This window comes from Lepisma saccharinum, chromosome 10 (genome assembly GCF_977018435.1).
Source record: "Lepisma saccharinum chromosome 10, izLepSacc3.1, whole genome shotgun sequence".
Taxonomy (NCBI): domain Eukaryota; kingdom Metazoa; phylum Arthropoda; class Insecta; order Zygentoma; family Lepismatidae; genus Lepisma; species Lepisma saccharinum.
This window is the reverse complement of record NC_139238.1, coordinates 78,307,097-78,324,425: the sequence shown is the minus strand read 5'-3', so window position 1 is coordinate 78,324,425 and position 17,329 is coordinate 78,307,097. Positions and strand designations below refer to the sequence as shown.

At 39.3% G+C, this 17,329-nt stretch overlaps 1 protein-coding gene across 1 annotated transcript in view; it reads right to left on the bottom strand.

Moving 5' to 3' along the window:
- Positions 1–14,173, bottom strand: part of LOC145993963 (methionine-R-sulfoxide reductase B1-like) — a 91,832-nt gene extending 77,659 nt beyond the window's left edge. Inside the window, exon 1 of the mRNA XM_083129965.1 lies at positions 14,029–14,173. The gene's annotated coding sequence lies outside the window, so the exon portion shown is untranslated. The remainder of the gene's footprint in view (positions 1–14,028) is intronic.
- Between the last annotated feature and the right edge of the window lie 3,156 nt (positions 14,174–17,329).

The following is a 17,329-nucleotide window of genomic DNA, read 5'->3' as shown; positions in this document are numbered from 1 at the left end:
TACTTACCTCATATGCATAGCGGAAGATTTTTCAAGCTGGCCATAACTTTTTTTCCAAGAAAAACACGTTACTTTTAACATTATAATCATTTATTGGTCGTTGCTAATTCGGCGGGCAAATCTTGACTCACGTTGTCTATCGTCAGCTGATATGCAATATCGTCAGCTGATGTGCAGTGTTTCCAAACTTATGAACCGATAAATGCCGCTCAAACTATTCACAAAAGGTTTTTAAGCGAAAATTGAGGCTAGACTCTTCTTTATGTCCTTATCTGCATGGTGATTGCTTCTTTGCATTCGCGGTGCGCGATCGTGGTGTGGCACCCGGCATCTCTTTGGGTAAGTACCTTTTTCTTTTTACACTTTCTGTTCACGATAGCCCCACTATCCATTCACGGGGTCGAGGTATGCCTACGAGGTTAGGTTAGGCCTGTTAGGTTAGGTTCCATTAGCACTCATTTCAGCCCTAAATATGTGCTTCAGCATCTAAAAAATACCTCAGTACGTTCAATTGCGCATATCCGGACAACATCGGTTTTTCTCGATATGAAATTTTTGCTCGCTTTGGGATTTACGTTGTCGAATTCCTTATAAAATAAGCTTTCCAACGATATATGACATGTATTCCTTAGGAAAAGGATGTAAACTAGAGTCTTACCTTTTATTGGAAAAAAAAAACCCGCTCACACATCATCTTGTCAAACTTCCGCGTGGTTGCTACACTGTGAGGGGGTTACATAACCAAACGCACGGAACATTTGATTCATGTAGTCGACGGTAATGGCGGCACGAGCTATCGCACAAGGGAGATGCATGATTGACCTTATTTACAGGCAAAATACGTAGCACAATTATATAAAAAAATATCTCCGGCTTCAGAAAGTCCTCAAGAACACAATTCCGTAAGTACTTTCTCGTCTTTTCTCCTGTAAATTTTAAGAAATCCGTCTCCGACTTATACTACTGTTACCAATATTTTAAACTTATTAACTCTAACAACAAGCTTCATTCAATTTCAAAGTATATTAAAGTGATTATAGTGAACTTTGTGCAAACTTAGATGCTAAAAATGAAGGAAGATTACTTAAAGTAATGTCACCAGAATCTGTTACAAATGAAAACATAGGATTCAACATTCGACGAGATATTCTTCAAATGTTATAATTTCTGTTATCGCGTATCTTATGGAAATTTGATTAATAGACATGTAAATATTAATTTGTTATTTGTACGGTTTAGACTGCATTGTTTAGCATGTTGTAACTTATTTATGACTGAGTCTTCTTGATGTATTTAATACACAATATACTTCAGTGTGATTGTATATTAACATGTTATAATTTCTTAATCAACATAACATGTGCCTTAATGGTATTTTCATCAAGTAAAAAATATTCTTGAGCAAACTATGCACAAGTAAATGTGTTCAAGGAAAGTTTGTCACAATATATTTTACACCTTGAATATTGAGTAGACTAAAGCGCTGCGGTGTTATTTGCAAAATTCTGATTCTATTTAATACAAGTATTTTGTTAACCATTGAGTATGTTACCCTCTGTTCTGTCGAAGGTTAAAAGTTGGTGTTTGACGTTAGTTGATAAATACATACACTACTATACGCGTGGTATATCCTTCGAAAACTACATTGTAAAACAGAAATTAAGCTCCACTATGTTTATTCATGAACATTCTCGTAATGCAATCCCATTAAAGGAGTACGCAAATGAGAGTAACCTGAGATTTATGATCCTCGAAGTTATATTTTAAACCATGGTTTCTGAACAGCCAAAATTACGAAACTTTCTTGATATGAAACAATTTCATTTCAGGACTCTTCTCCAAGTTCCACGGCATAAAAAAGCAATATTTAGTCACACTCGAACGATACCAAAATGGAAGTTTATGTAGGTATTTCACAGTATATCTTATTTTGTACGTTTTTAATACTTACTTTTTCAGGTCTCATGTGAGATTTGATTATCCCAGATTTTGGCCACCATTTAAATACAGTGTCAAATTTTAAATAAAAAATTAAATTGCAAGAAACAAAAAAATATATAAACACAGCCAGGTTGTACACAAATAAGCAAAAGTTGTTTGTACAAGAAAAAAACGATGTTATGGAATCATTAAAACACACTAAAATATCTAATAATTTATGTTCCTTATGTTGTGATTGTCATCACATTGTGTAATACAGATCGAATGAAAATGGTGGTGGAAAATTCGCCTAATGTTTCTTTCGCTGTTGGGTGTACCTCCTACCCCATCCCCACTCAATTATTCAAAAAGGTTGGCAAATTTTCGTTCCCTAAAACATCTATTCTATTAGTAGCAGGGCCGGCGGAAAGGGGGGGGGGGGTGGCGAACCATGCCACCGCCCAGAGTGGAAAATTTTGAGGGTGGCAAAATTTGAAGGTAAAGGTAAAAAAAAGGTAAAGTGCTCCCCTGTGCTTTGCACCACGCCATGAAGGCATATAGGGGGTGTGGGGTTAGGACCCCACACTTTCTAGATCTCAGCCGAACTGGGGGTGATGTGATCAGCACCACGTCCCTGACCGCCTTTACCCCACAGTTTCCTTCAGGTACCCACTTTATACGACGCTGGGTGGGCGCCGAAGCAGCTTGAACAGGTTGAAAAAGTTCAGGTTCTCCTCCGCCGGGGATCGAACCCGGGTCTCTCGCATGGTATGAAGAGAAGAAAAAAATAAGCCTATTGAAAACTTGAAAGTTATAATCTTCTATATACAGGGTGTCCCAGAAATAGGTGGCATAACTTCAGGAGTGTGTTCCTTACATGTTAACAATGAAAAAAGTTTATATGAACATAGGTCCGGAAATGTTTGGTTTCCGAGTTATAGGCTGTCATAACATGTGCTCACTGGAATTTGTCTATCTTCCACAGGTGGTTTCCTGTAACACAACCAGCTATTTGATGAGTGGTACATGCTGAGTGGGCCTTGTTGAGACCATGTACACCAATCAGGAACGAACAGATATGCACTTCATGTATGGTTTGGCAGATGGCAATGATGTAGCAAGTGGCGAGTGGCGAACAACAAAGTTGTTTTTTTTTTAAAAAAAAAAAATTAAGGCTAATAAAAATACTATCTTCGGTCAATCATATCTCAATCATGTCTGAAACGCGCTTGTTTACATTTTATGCAAAATTGCATTAGACCTATACGAAAAATAATATTATATGTAAAGGTAAAGTTCCCTGTGCATATAGCACCATGTCATGAAGGCACATTTAGGGGATGTGGGGGTAGGGCAACACACATTCTCGATCTCGGCCATTTTGGATCAGCACTATTCTCCGGCCGCCTTTACCTCCCAGGGTTGCCCCCCAGGTACCCATTAATTTGAGGCTGGGTGAACCCCAGACGCGCTTCATGCGGGGACAACGCAGGAAAGAATTCAGACCTTGGATCACCCACGAGGAAGATCATGGAATATTACATGTACGTACCTATTTCTTTTAAAAATCCAATCATATATCACAGACCTACAACGGTAAACGTATGAAGTCAAGGCTTCATTTCTTTCCTAATATTTGTTACATTTTATTTTTAAGAGAGAGAGTGAGTTTTCATAAAATATAATAAAATAAAATTAGTGCTTAATTTTGTGCTTAATAGTATTGAAATAGCGTAGCAAACCTCATTATTTTATAGTTTGATATTTTACTTAGGAATAAATTTATTTTCAATTTCCCATTGTTGCGTAATGACCGGGGGGAGGGCGTTCGAAATGACTAGCACCGGCCCTGACTAGTAGACAAACTCTTCGTTTACGCTTCTATTCAACAGTTGCGAAAGATTGATTCAAATAGAATAATGCAACGGTTAGGTAATTTTAAGGCCATTAGACAGACAACTGGTATTACTTTTATTGCTGGTATCTGGAAAGTGCCACCATCCGCGCGCCCCGCAGCCATCTTGAAGCACAAACTAATTGCAGCACCCACCGCGATAGAAGATATCCAAATGTGCCGTAACACTTTTTCGGCCAGGCTGGGGGCTAGCGAAAGTAGGGTAAGCACCGCCATAAAACTTCCCGATTATGTAGGCGGGTTAAACAGGCCACACACTTCTTCATAAAAATCAAGGCGAAGTTCTTGTTTCTCCCTTTACGAAGGAAACAATCATTCGAAACTGAAAGCGGCGTTGAGAAGGCAATTAAACTTAGCACATGGGCGGATTTTTTAAAGGGAAGGATGGAGGATAGCAGGCACGTATCTCGAATTAAATTTCAAGGAGGGGGGAGGGTTCCAAAACAATTCTCCCACTTGCAGTAATAAGAATAATTTAATTTTTGATCTGATTTTGTTTTTTAAGTCCACTTTATACACAGTAAGGCTAATCGGGACTGAACCTACAATTTTAACAATTTAAAGTGAGATGTGAACCACTATATGTCTCCATCGGGTATCGAACTCGGGACCCCTTGATAAAAAGGCGACGACGTTGCCACTACGCCATCGGGGAGGCCCCAAGAATGAGAATAAGAATAAAGTAATAAGAATAATAACGTTTGTAATCAATAGATTAGGAAAATTATTATAATAATATTTAACTAGGTATATTAATAATACTAATAACTTTATTATTAGTGCATGAACATGAATTTTGGACTTGGTGAGTCTTTAGAGAGGGTGTCCGGACCCTCTGGATCCCCCCGTAAATACGTACTTGGAGGATGCGTTTATACAAAACCTAGGCGCTGGGGATATGGCCATGGACAACAGCAGCATGTTTGTTACACAACTCAACGGTCCGTCAGATACGTCTACTGCTACTTACAGCGCGGCAAGTCGGTTTCACGACTGTTACTAGAGTCCGAGTGCATTCGGAACATCTCCAGCTGACTGCGCGTGTCTAGCCAGCGAGCCTACGAGCAGTGGACAGCGTGAGCAATAGAGTAAGCTATAGGCGCAGAGTAGAAATGACGTCAGCGTTTCACTTCTTGATTGGAGGCGTCGGGAGTTGTGACTCGCTCCCAAGGTGCAAGCGCAGAACGTCCAGAGCTGTTACGAAAATAATCTCACTCCATCAAATTATTATTGATGAGAGAAAAATTACGAACAGCATCAAACGTAAAAAACACTTGTCTTTTTTCTAACTCCATCACACTTAACATGCCTAACAAAGAAAATACAATATGCGAGGCCGTACTTCGACAAGTAAGTGCATTGTGTAATCTACATACAGTGGAATGCGTAAGTATTACCATGCAAATTGTACACTATTTTCATTCATTCTTATGAAATTTGTCCTGATGCTGGTGCAGAATAGATCATGCTTTTAGTCAGTGCCGGATCTACAAGCCGCAAAACCCCGCAGTGGGGGGGGGGGGGGGCGGAGACAAGTAAGCCTTTAGGGGGCCCTCAGCCATTGGCATAATAGAGGGTTTGTGTATGCGTATGTGAAGAATAAACTTTGTTACTCAGGAGTACAGAAACGAATACAATGTATACAGGTAAAGGTAAAGTTCAAGTTCCCTGTGCATCGTGCCATGAAAGCCTATTTAGGGTATGTGGGCCCCACATAATTTCGATGTCGGCTATCTTGGAAGTGATGTAATCAGAACCACGCTGCGGCCGCCTTTACCCACACACGGGCACAATTTGATCTGAGGCTGGGTGGGCCCTAGGGCAGCTTTATGCGGGACAAAGCCAGAAGTGGCAGTTAGACAAGAATCAAATAATGCTAGAATTTCACGAGAAATGCAGTGGTGAAGGTTTCTTCAGCCTATCTTTAATCAGGAAAAAGTTACGACTGCATGATTGTAACAAATTAGTTGATTGATTGATTTGGTGTTTTAAATCCACTTTTTGTACAGTGGCTAATTGGGACTTCAATCCGAACCACTATGTGCCTCCACCGGGTATCGAACCCGGGACCCCCTTCATTACAAGGCGATGAGGGCAAGACTGCGACATCGGGGAGGCCCCGATTTTAACAAATGTATCGTTTTCCAGGTGTGAGAAAACAATGTCATATATACGAATACATCACCCACTTCCAATTTTAAAAAAATTGAGATCAATTCAATATGGCGGACTTCCGCTTGGAACACACCAATGTGGTTCCCCCTAAGTCTAACCTGTTTCCATCATGCAATTGTACCCAGCATAACTCGTTTACTTTTCTCTATAGGGGCACTTTTGAATCACCCTCGAGGCCCTTATATGTGACTTTGTCAACATGAGATCAAGAATTACACCCACACTCGTACATTATATATGTGTATGTATCCATGTGTCAGTTTGTTGTTTGTGTGTGTGCATGTGTTGTATGTGTGTGTGTGTGTGTGTGTATATATATATATATATATATATATATAAATATATATATATATAAAGGTGGGAGTAGAGGGGGCCTTTGGTAAGATTTTGCGGGGGGGGGGCAAGATAGATTTGTAGATCCGGCACTGATTTTGGTGAAGGTTTATTTTCATTCTTGAACATTGCATTGCGGGAAACAAAGTGAATAAACATGGAGATAAAAATTTTGCCTGCTAATACTTTTGCATCCCACTCTACAAGTTGATAATGCCCATTTATTTTAATGGGCCAAGGTGAATTCAATCGTATTTGTCTGTCCGGGAATTTTCGTTTGATGTAGCAAGTCATCATCTTCATACATTTGCATGAAACTGCAATTGCAGGGTATCTGTTTTACAAATAAAGCTTTCCAATAATTAAATGCAAGTTAATGGATTTAATTCCATGAAACTATTAAAAATTAATACTGTTATTCTTCAGGCCATCCTAACGTGGCATTATCACGTTAGTTATTATACTTCTTACCGGGCCAGATCACAGAGAATTATAGATATAACACCTCAGAGAACCATCCATTCCTAACCCATATCGCAAGCTGTTCAAAACATCTGCGAAGCGATTGCGTGATTCAAGCACCAACGAACAAGACATTCAATTTGAAATTCTCACACGAAAGCAACAACTAGTGGCATATGTAACAAGGACGACAGCAAGACAGCGTAAAGTTGAATGTCTTTCTCAGGATGAACGAGTTTTTCCTTTCGTTCTGTTTGCTGGCGGTTGCTATTTGCACACAGTTGCTTGGCTTCGCCGAGCTTCAAGTCTTGCGCCAGCGTAAAAAAATTTAAGCAGGCCTACGACCTCGGCCGAATGAGGTAATGGATGATAGCCCTGGTTGCCGCGTGGGTGACGGACTCAGGAAAACAATTACGCATCGCGACAAGCGTCCCACATAGTTGTCACAATCGAAAACTTACTTTCTAGAAAGTGGCTGTAAGAGATACGTATCCTATGGGAGGGGGAAATGTGAACAACTGTGCTTGTTTTCACGCTGGCCTTACTGGACTAAGGGAAATGGACTAATTTCAAGTCTGCCGATTTGAAGATGAAGTATAATATTCATTTCACCTGGCCGGTGTAATTTTTTTCCGTCGCAACCGAATTGCGCAAACTTTAGATCCAGATTTGCGCACACTTTAGATCCAGAATTGCGCACACTTTAGATCCAGAATTGCGCACAGATTTTGATCGAACGTTGCCACTTTGATAGTCTGTGCGAAAAACTGCTTTTTTTCTTTAGACAAGAGAGAAATTAGAAATAAAATAGAAAATCTCTTAAGGATTAAATGAAAAGTATAACTTGACCTGTAAATGTAGCAAGTCAAGATACAATTTTCATACCAATTTACATAAATCAGTAAGTTACTAATGATGTTTTCAAGATACAATTTTCATACCAATTTACTCAAACTCAAAAGTTAGGTTAGGTTAGGGTAATGCACAACAAACACTTCTGTCAGTCGAAGCTCGTGACCTTCGGTATAAATACGGAGATACAACGACCATTACATTCTAGTCCACCAATCAGGTTCATCCTCTAGGCCTATCTAATGCTACCCTTCCAGCAAAAACACGTGGAAGTCCACACACAAACACACACACACAAACAAGAAGTGAGAACGGTTTGAGAACATTTTACATCTGACAACATCGCCTCACTTTTTTGTGCGCAATCCTGTACATTGTGACAGCTTGTCAACGGCTTAGCAGATACCACTGATAAAACCGGAAAAGTGTGCGCAATCCGGCTGTAACCATTTTTTTTTCTTAATTAATAACATTACTTTCTCCATTTTATCCATGTCGGGAGATCATGACGGAGTTTTAACAAATGTTTTTAGCTATTTGAGAATAGAGGACTTTTTATACACTGTATTTTTCAATGTGTTGTGTATGTACTGTGCAGGCTTCTTTATAACCTTAACCAGGGGTGTTGAAGGTCCCGAAATCCATAAATTGTATTGGTTTGATTCTGCAACAGGACCGGAATATTTTCTTGCAGAATTAAAATTCGGTCCCAAGTTGCGTATTGTTTCATTTCAATACGGAACTTGGATCGAATTTTAATTCATCCGGAAAAAAAGGTTCCTGGACCGAATTGAAATACTTTACAGATAAAAAGGGTTTTTACGGTCCAGAACCCATTTACGCTAGCTGATTTTCTCTCCTGGACCGGAATTGAATTTATTTAAAATTCCTGGACCTTTAACAACCTGCTTTTAAGTTCTCAAGGGGATCTTTACACTTTCATGCATTCATTCCTATTTCAGAATACCACCCATCAGTTTTCTCATACATGCAGATATTCATAACTACAGCAATTAAGTGTGAACGTGAGCCGCAGTGGTGCAATCAGTAGGACGTCTGACAGACAACGGGAGACCCGGGTTCGATTCCCGGAGTGAGTGATCTCACGCGCGTAATTCTGCGAAAAATGCCTCTGCTCAAAGCGGCCCTGTCGATCACGCTGCTTCTAATCGGTGTGTACAGTACTTGGAATTGAGGGATCAACCCATTGGGGCTAAAGCCGTCGGAGCATGGCGCGGATTAGGGATGGCCACAAAATCCGGCTAACGGATATGCGGATTTCAAATTATCAGATATATTTTTCCGACGCAACTGGTAATCCGAACACCCGGTTAATTCCGATAGAACATATTTCATGAAGGATCTGTAGAAAACCCTTACAGGTAATTCGAAAATTACGAATAAAAGGATACGTGGACAGTCCATAAAACGGATAAACGATAAAAATTTTCGGATAATGCACACGTTCGAATATCCGGACATTTCGGATTAGAATACCCGGATAGTTCGGATAATCCGAATATAGGACATCCGGATATCAGAATATCCGATATCCGGATTTGGCCATCCCTATACCGCGTTTGTTATAACCTATCCCGTTTCCCGCGCTAGCGATCGCTCGACAGTTTCGGTGCCAACGAGAAACGAGGAAAAAATCGTCTGCTCGGCAGCGAGGAGCGAATGGAAGCCAGAAGAGAAGCGCTTACGTAGACGCTGTTGCGACGTTGCGTATTTTAATTGGCTGCCTGGCTTTGACTTTCCCCAGCACGGAGAAAAGCCAGCGACCAGCTAGCGCGGGAACCGGGACAGGTTGTAACAAACGCGGTATAGTGCGGATCACATCACCTTCATCAAAATAAGTAGATTAATTACGATAATGAGGATAAATCGAGACAAACAATAATACTTCCAAACTTTAATCGGGATAAGCGAGACCTCTGGTTTCGTAGCACCTGACCACTTTACCACTGAGTCAGGTACAGTCACGAGCAATGAAAATGGGACACCTAAATTAGAACCTGAAATTCTCGATTCCTTGCAATGCGTTGTTTGTTGTCCAACTACTATACGTATATCCGAGACTTGATACAACGAGAAAGCGACTGTTCCGATACTCAATGATTTATCCCCCCAAAAGCCCCGAAATTTTCCCACAGTAGCCCAATTTAGGGTCATTTTGGCTCTAAATTTACCATTGCACCCCTCCACCTTGACTGAAAATTCCGGATAAACACCTGCCGATACTTTGAGTAATTGGATTAGATTATTTAACGTCGCGTTTCTGTTACTTTTGGTTGATCGCGACGATCAGTGATATTATGAGAGCCCGGGACCCGCTGTGCTAACCACTCCGGCACAGAGGTCGGCCCCTGGGTTACAGGGTCTAATTCATAGGCGTAGCTACGGGGTGTGCCGGGTATGCCTAGGCACACCCTAATGGGCTGCTTTATCAAAGAGAATTAAAGACAGATTTCAATAAGAGAGAAAATAAGAGGCAGTTTGTAAAAAGTTGAAAATGTCATTACTTGGTACAAACGTGTGCATTATCGCTGATGAAACGGGTGTCTATAGATTTTCGATTTTTTGATGTCATTGGAGAAAGAAGATATTTACTGCATTCTACTCTCTACTGGAGCGCTTTTCTTCTATACCTGTCACAAGCTGCACGTGTGAGAGAGCGCTTTCTCCAAGCTTTCCCAAGTTAAAACTAAATTAAGAGCAACTCAGAAGCAGGATAGATTGGAAGCCCTCCTCTTGCTATTTGTGGAACAGGAAAAAGCTTAGTCTATTGATGTAAATGAAGTTATTGATGAGTTTAAGAACATTGTACCTTTTGACAGACGTCTCTTGTTATAGATGACGTGTATTTTGATGTATTTGTTTGTAACATTTATGAACATTTTGTGTGTGTGTAATTTCTATGCAATTTGATTTTTTCTACTACATATATTCAGAAATTTTCAACACTGTCATTTAGTGAATTTATATTCCTTTACAAACATCAGTGCAGTTAAAGAGCCAAGTGATTGTGTTGTAAAATATGCTATTAAAAAGGTACAATACCTCATTTTTTTTCTTTGTGCACACCCAAATATAAAGTTCTAGTTACGGCTATGGTCTAATTACAAGAAACAAAAAATACTATCTGTATTTGAGGATTTATAGTAGGCTTATTACTAACACACCAGAAGGAAAAACAGATCTGTGACCGATATTTCTCCTATTTTACCCATGGCATGCGGAAATTCGTGTTGTTGGGCATTGTTCCTTGTGCTCGTGGACGGAAATCAACTTCCAGGCGGTTTGTGACCACCAATCGCACCCGGAAACGACGGCTTCCTCAAACAGGTGGCATTTACGATAATCGAACGCCGTGTAAATTCTGGTTACGTATCAAGAACACGTCCTTGCACCTACAAAAAGGCACTCAGCACTTTTTAGAGATGTAAAATTAAATGATTTATCCTCACAATGCAATCTAATTGGAAATTGAACAGGAAAAAAAATATTGTAACTGCTACTGCTACGCTACTCTTTTATTGACGAAAGTTCTCGTCAAACTGATTTTATAATAAAAATTGAAAATGTTTCCTTCAGGTCTACCTGGAATGAATTGTACTGAGGGACAGTGGCGTGTCCAGGACTTTCGAAAAGGCAGGGTTACGTATACTTGTTTGGTACTCAGTCCTCATTTTGCCATTCTTTCCATATTAACGTAATTTTTATAGTAATACCGGGCTAAAGGGGAGTTATGATCCACCAACTCACCTTGGGCATGCCATTGCTGAAAGATCCTACACGAAAACCAATAATAAGTCACCAATCAACTTAACAGTACGTGGCTTTTTATAATTTTACTTCGCTTTTTCTGTCAGTTTTGACTAATTTTGAAGGGACACCGGACACTCACAAAGAACACCCATGCTCAGTCTGGATTCGAACCCAAGACCCCTGGAGTCGTTGCACGCTGTGCTGGCCACGGAGATCGACAACAGTACGTGGCGATCGGCCTATGTCTATACAGGCGATCACCCTTGACAGCTAAAAATTAAGGGATCACCCTGGAGCCGATGTACAAAACTAACAATCAATCATTAACAAATATGGTGTGCGAAAGCCTCTCCCCTCCCAAATTTAGGCCCCCAAACCTTTCTCTTGAAGAAATATTTAATCCGCCTATGAAGTTGACAAGAATAATTCCATATAGCCTATCCCATCAATATCCATTCCCCAACAATTTAATTGTATTCGCCTTAAACACGCTCCTGGCTGAAAATTTAATATAACCCCTATCAGTGGCGTGCTCAGAAGATGGTGGTGGGGGTCATAACCCCCCCCCCTTTGGCCCAGTATTCCTAAAAAAGAACATCAAAGGCAGGAAAGAATGGCAAAATGAGGACTGACTCCTACAACAAGTGCATGTAACCCACTTTCGAAAATCCTGGGCACGACACTGACCCCTATTATATTTCGGCGTTTAACTATGTGTTTTATTTTAGTACAGTAGTAATTTAGCTACCATGGACGTCTGCAGGAATTTTCCCATGCGGAGGGGGGGGGGGGGGGCAAGGCAATTTCCCGGAAAGTTGTAATTCTGTTCCCACAATTATTAGTCCTTCATAACAAGTAACGCAAATTACTGTGACGGATGTGATTACATAATTTTTATGACTAAAAAAGTTTAAGGTGATATTCATTTTTCCTTTCACTGCAACCTAGTTTTGTTTATTTACTGTAGATCTCATTTTTTTCAAGTACCTCTGCCTTTTATTTTGTCTCCAATTAAAATGATGTGAAAATAATTTAAACCGCGATTTCAAATAACACTAAAACAGTAATTTGCCAACTATTTCTTCCCAATTTCTGTATAAAGTGAATGGCAAAAAACAAGCTGTATACTGTAAACACTGTTCGATTCTCTTTATAATAAAATAACTCGTATGTGTTCAAGCACTACTTTCACATTGTACATTTGCCGATTCGTTCCTTCACCCTAAAATTACAATGTACTGACGCGAATTGATTTTTATTATGTTTTACAGTTAAGATTTGGTGATTCACACTATTTGGAAGGGGACGGGATATAATGACATTGTTTATCTAGATTTGTCATCTAGGGGGACGGGGGTGGAAAAGTAAATAATGCACCAAATAATAATAATAATAATAATAATAATAATAATAGTCTTTATTAGAGCGGGCGTTTCGGCCTCGAGGGCCGCTCTTACAACAACAACAAATTGAGTCTTTGCTTTGTGAAAGAAATAAAAGAAGGGTTGCGAAAAATTTGGAAGGATGTTGGGAATGTATGGATGACTTATGATCACTGCCCAGATTGCCGATTTCTGATACGAACTGCCTCCGTAATTTGAACTTTCCGACGGTTAAAACAAAGCTTACATTCCGTAAAACATCAAAATACTTCGATTTTAAAAGACGAAAGCATAACTTTCGAACGGATGCATTCGGTCTTTGTTAGGTTAGACCACTGCATTGCAAGATGTTACGTCATAGAAAGATTTCGAATCAACATTCTCGGTAATTCGCGGTAATTCGAAGGTTCCATAAGTTGAAACAAAGCTTACGTTAATATACAGAAATATTTCGATTTCTACGAAAAATCGAGAGAGTACACTCAGAATCGTAGCAAGAATACTCATGTTAACTTTAATTAAATATAATATCGCCCACACATAATATACCTAATACTTTTGCAAGTTACAAGAGTAAATTACACACTAAACGGACCCTTAAAAAGAATATACGTAGCTATAATATTATTCCGAGTCTGTGCACCAAGCTTAAATTTGTATTTTAGAATGATTGTTACACAAAATTCTACGCACGTCTCACCAAGTTCATAAGAAAGTATGTTGACTAAGCAAAAGGACAAGCAGGCAGGCCCTTTAAATATTTAAAACAGCATTTGACTGGCGAACTTTTAAAAAAAATTCAGCTTCACATTCACGGAAAATGTGAGCACCCTGGCTATCATTGTCGTTTCAGGCGTAGTGGATATTTTTATGCATGCAAGGTGAATTTCTTTCTCGATTACTCGATGTAAAAGTTCATAAACATGATATTCTTTTACTGTGTTCATACAAGTGTACGTTATTTCTTAAACTGACATTTTGGTTTTAAATAAGGAGAGAGATATATAATTTTAGCACGTAAAATTATTGTTTAAAACAGTTATCTCTGCTTGTTTGCAAAACTGACTGCAGCGGAGTGGATAAATAATAATGCACAAATCACATTCCTTGCACAAAAGAAACAAATCATCTTCCCGATCAAGACAATCCTATGCTATTATCCCGCCCCGTACCATCTAGGCAAGCGGTCAATAAACTGAACACGATGTACGTACTTACCGGATCAAAGCAAGGAGTTCTGCCACAGTGAGTTTTCTAGATGACCATTTCGTGATTAGCACTGCCGCATGCACACAAAATATTCCTACAGACTATCACCTTGCTTGTCACATCACAACTGATCTGCTTTCGCAACGCACACTACCTCAAGTCCTCAAGGTCACATACTTTCTGGCTGGATGGCCGCGCACGCAGCTAGTGAGCCACGAATTGCGCAAGCGCTGGCCGGTCATCTCCAGTCTCCCCGCTCTCGCCAGCCGGTGTCAGTGTTTCCAATTCCCCACGTCAATATTAGCCTAGATTAGATTAGATTTAATTTTACTTGATTTGCGTCGCTTTTCTGCTACTTTTGGCTAGTCGCGACGGAACGGCGACTGGATGAGATGAATGAAGGAACAATCAGATCCGGCCCTAGGCAGAGACAACTAGGATATTCGTCCGAGGTCGCACTCTTCAGGGGGTCCAGTGCCATATAAAAATAATTGTTTTGTATGTATGGTTTATTGATTTATTGGCTTTATTTTAAATCGCTTTTGTGTCACTTTTGGCTAATTGCGAAGATGGGGATGAGTGATGACATGATGAAATTGATGAATGGACACTCACAAACATCCATGCCCAGTCCGGGATTCGAACACGGGACCCCTGGCGTCGTAGCACGATGTGCTAACCACTCCGCCTAGGGGGCCGGCTTATGTATGGTTTATTAATCGTTTAAATAACGGGTGTTTAAATTAAGCAACTAATCTGATTTTTCCTGACTTGATCGATTGTTTTGATATACTTAAAATATCCAAAATTATTAAAATCCTATTTTAAATAAAATACTACATACTGTTCCGCAACACTCCACCCTTACCGGGTCGCTTCTGGCAGGAAAAACCCAAATAAACAACTAAATAGGCTCGTTAGTCCTGGGTTCCCATCCCGTTCCTCACCAGAGCGCTCGGAACCAAAGAATCAATCACAGGCAAGAACTTACTGAAATTAATGTTACAGGGTTATTGCTGAAAACTCGCAGAAATGGGCTTTATACATTAATTTACAATTTAACAAGACAAGGCTCGGATTCTTCCAATAATTCTCTAAGTTACATTATTTACATTCCTCTAACGTGAGCCCCACGGCAGAACTGCCAAGTGGAAAGAGCATCGGCAGAACTGCCTCGGGATGCTTTTTCTCAAGGGAGGCCACTGGAGCCCGAAGATCGCTCTCCCTTCTGCTATCCAGTTCAAAAACACACTCCCTGTCCTCTGACACAGGCCATATTTATACTTCCTCCCGCGTCGCATGGGGGAGGGCTGAAAGTTCAAACCTTATTGGCTCTTCTAAGCTACACAGAACCATGGAAGAAACCCAAGCATACAAATTCATACACAATCACAAAAAGAAACAAAAAAACAAATACTGTTTGTAACAATACATAGTGGCCCCAATATTTCGATCAAAAATAGTTAATGTGCACTATTTGTTTAATTACGAAATGAAACCATGAAGTGGAAATATTATTTTATCTGAAAAAATGGAAATTCAATAGCCCACTTACGTGGGATGCGAAATTCTGGGGGACGGGGGATTTCCCCCACCAATAAGCTTGGCCTCAAAAATCCTCCACAGCAAAAGGGGGGAGATTTTGTTAACAACAAATAAAAGATAAGCAATTACTTTTAATTTCAAATATACTTCACTAAGAATAATATCGAAAACACACAAATTAGTGTGGTTGCGAATATTGAATGCTTTCTCTCTCAAGAGATCGTTAACAAATCTACATCAATATGCACAATAAAACTAAAACAAAAATGCAAGACAATAATAACTATGAAATTAATTGATTTATACTAACATAAAGCAAAAACTAAATAAAAACTTATTCATAATAGAAACACTTCAACTATTCCATAATTTATTAACATCTTTAACCAATTAGTAAAGGAATTTGTCTGCTACTTTAAAATATCTGATATATATAAAAGTAACAAATTAATTTCTTTATATGTAATTAATAATAATAATATATTTTAAATTTAGCGAATTATTTTTTACTTCTAATAAAATTATAAATATGTATATCGTATAATTTATATATATGTTTATAGGGGAGGGGGGTTTGTAGATTAAGATCTTTCTCCCCCCACCAGTCTTCAGTGATTTCGCACCCTGCTCAGAGATCAGACCACACTACAACGCCAGGAGTCTCGCGTTCGGCATGGGTGTTCTTTGTGAGTGTCACTTCATCAATTTCATCATACCATCACTCATCCTCATCTTCGCTATTAACTGAAAGTGGCAGAAAAGCGAAGTAAAATAAATCACGTCAATAAACAATCAATCAAAATTCACTACAGCGTCAAAATTCAATGACATGTAAACAAAAGGTAATTATGAAAGAGAATATTATTGGATATGATTAAAAATTGCCACTTTGATACGTAAAATAATAGTTTGATATCGAACACCCAGATTTCTAATTAAATTTAATGAACGTCGGACCAGTGGTGCATCGGAAATGAAAGAAAAACACTAATTTAGAAACTTTTATTAGACTCCCATAATTCTTGGCTTTAACCTTCAATACGTTGTGCTTATTGTTATTAGCTAATAATACGAAATGTATAAATTAATTGTTTATTAATTGTAATAATTTTTACATTGTGATTATGTAGGACACAAGGTAAGAGCCAAATATCTCTGATTTTCATAGATTTCTAATAAAATTTGATCACAGGCCAACCTAGGACCGGCACTGACTGTAAGTGAAGTGTCCATTAGTAATTGGTTTTTGATTGATTATTGATTTGGTGTTTTAAGTCCACTTTATGCATAGTAAGGTTAATTGTGACTGGACCTAAAGTGGGATCCGAACCACTGTGTGTCTCCACTGGGTATCGAACCGGGGATCCCTTGATTATAAGGCGAAGACGCTGCCACTGCGCCATTGGAGAGGTTAACGACAGTGGTCAATAATTATGGAATTGTTCTAATAAAGTGCAGTTAAATTGGAAGAAGAAAAAGTTACTAGATCTTGAGTTTAAAATACTTAGTTGGCTACTATGGCCTGCTGTGGTTCGTGATCTCTTCCTACCAACTCCATCTGGCGGTCGGAATCTTCCGGTCATGCGATTGACGTTTGGAAGTGTAAGTTTAATTGTCCTTGGCCTATTCACATCGCTGTGGCCACTCGGGGAGGCGATTTAAACAGTGTGACACAAGTTACCGTAAAGTGTCATCGTGACAAAAGAAACTTCCTGCGTCCGAAAAAAGCAGCTGTTCACTTCCCAATGGTGAAACGAAGCGAACT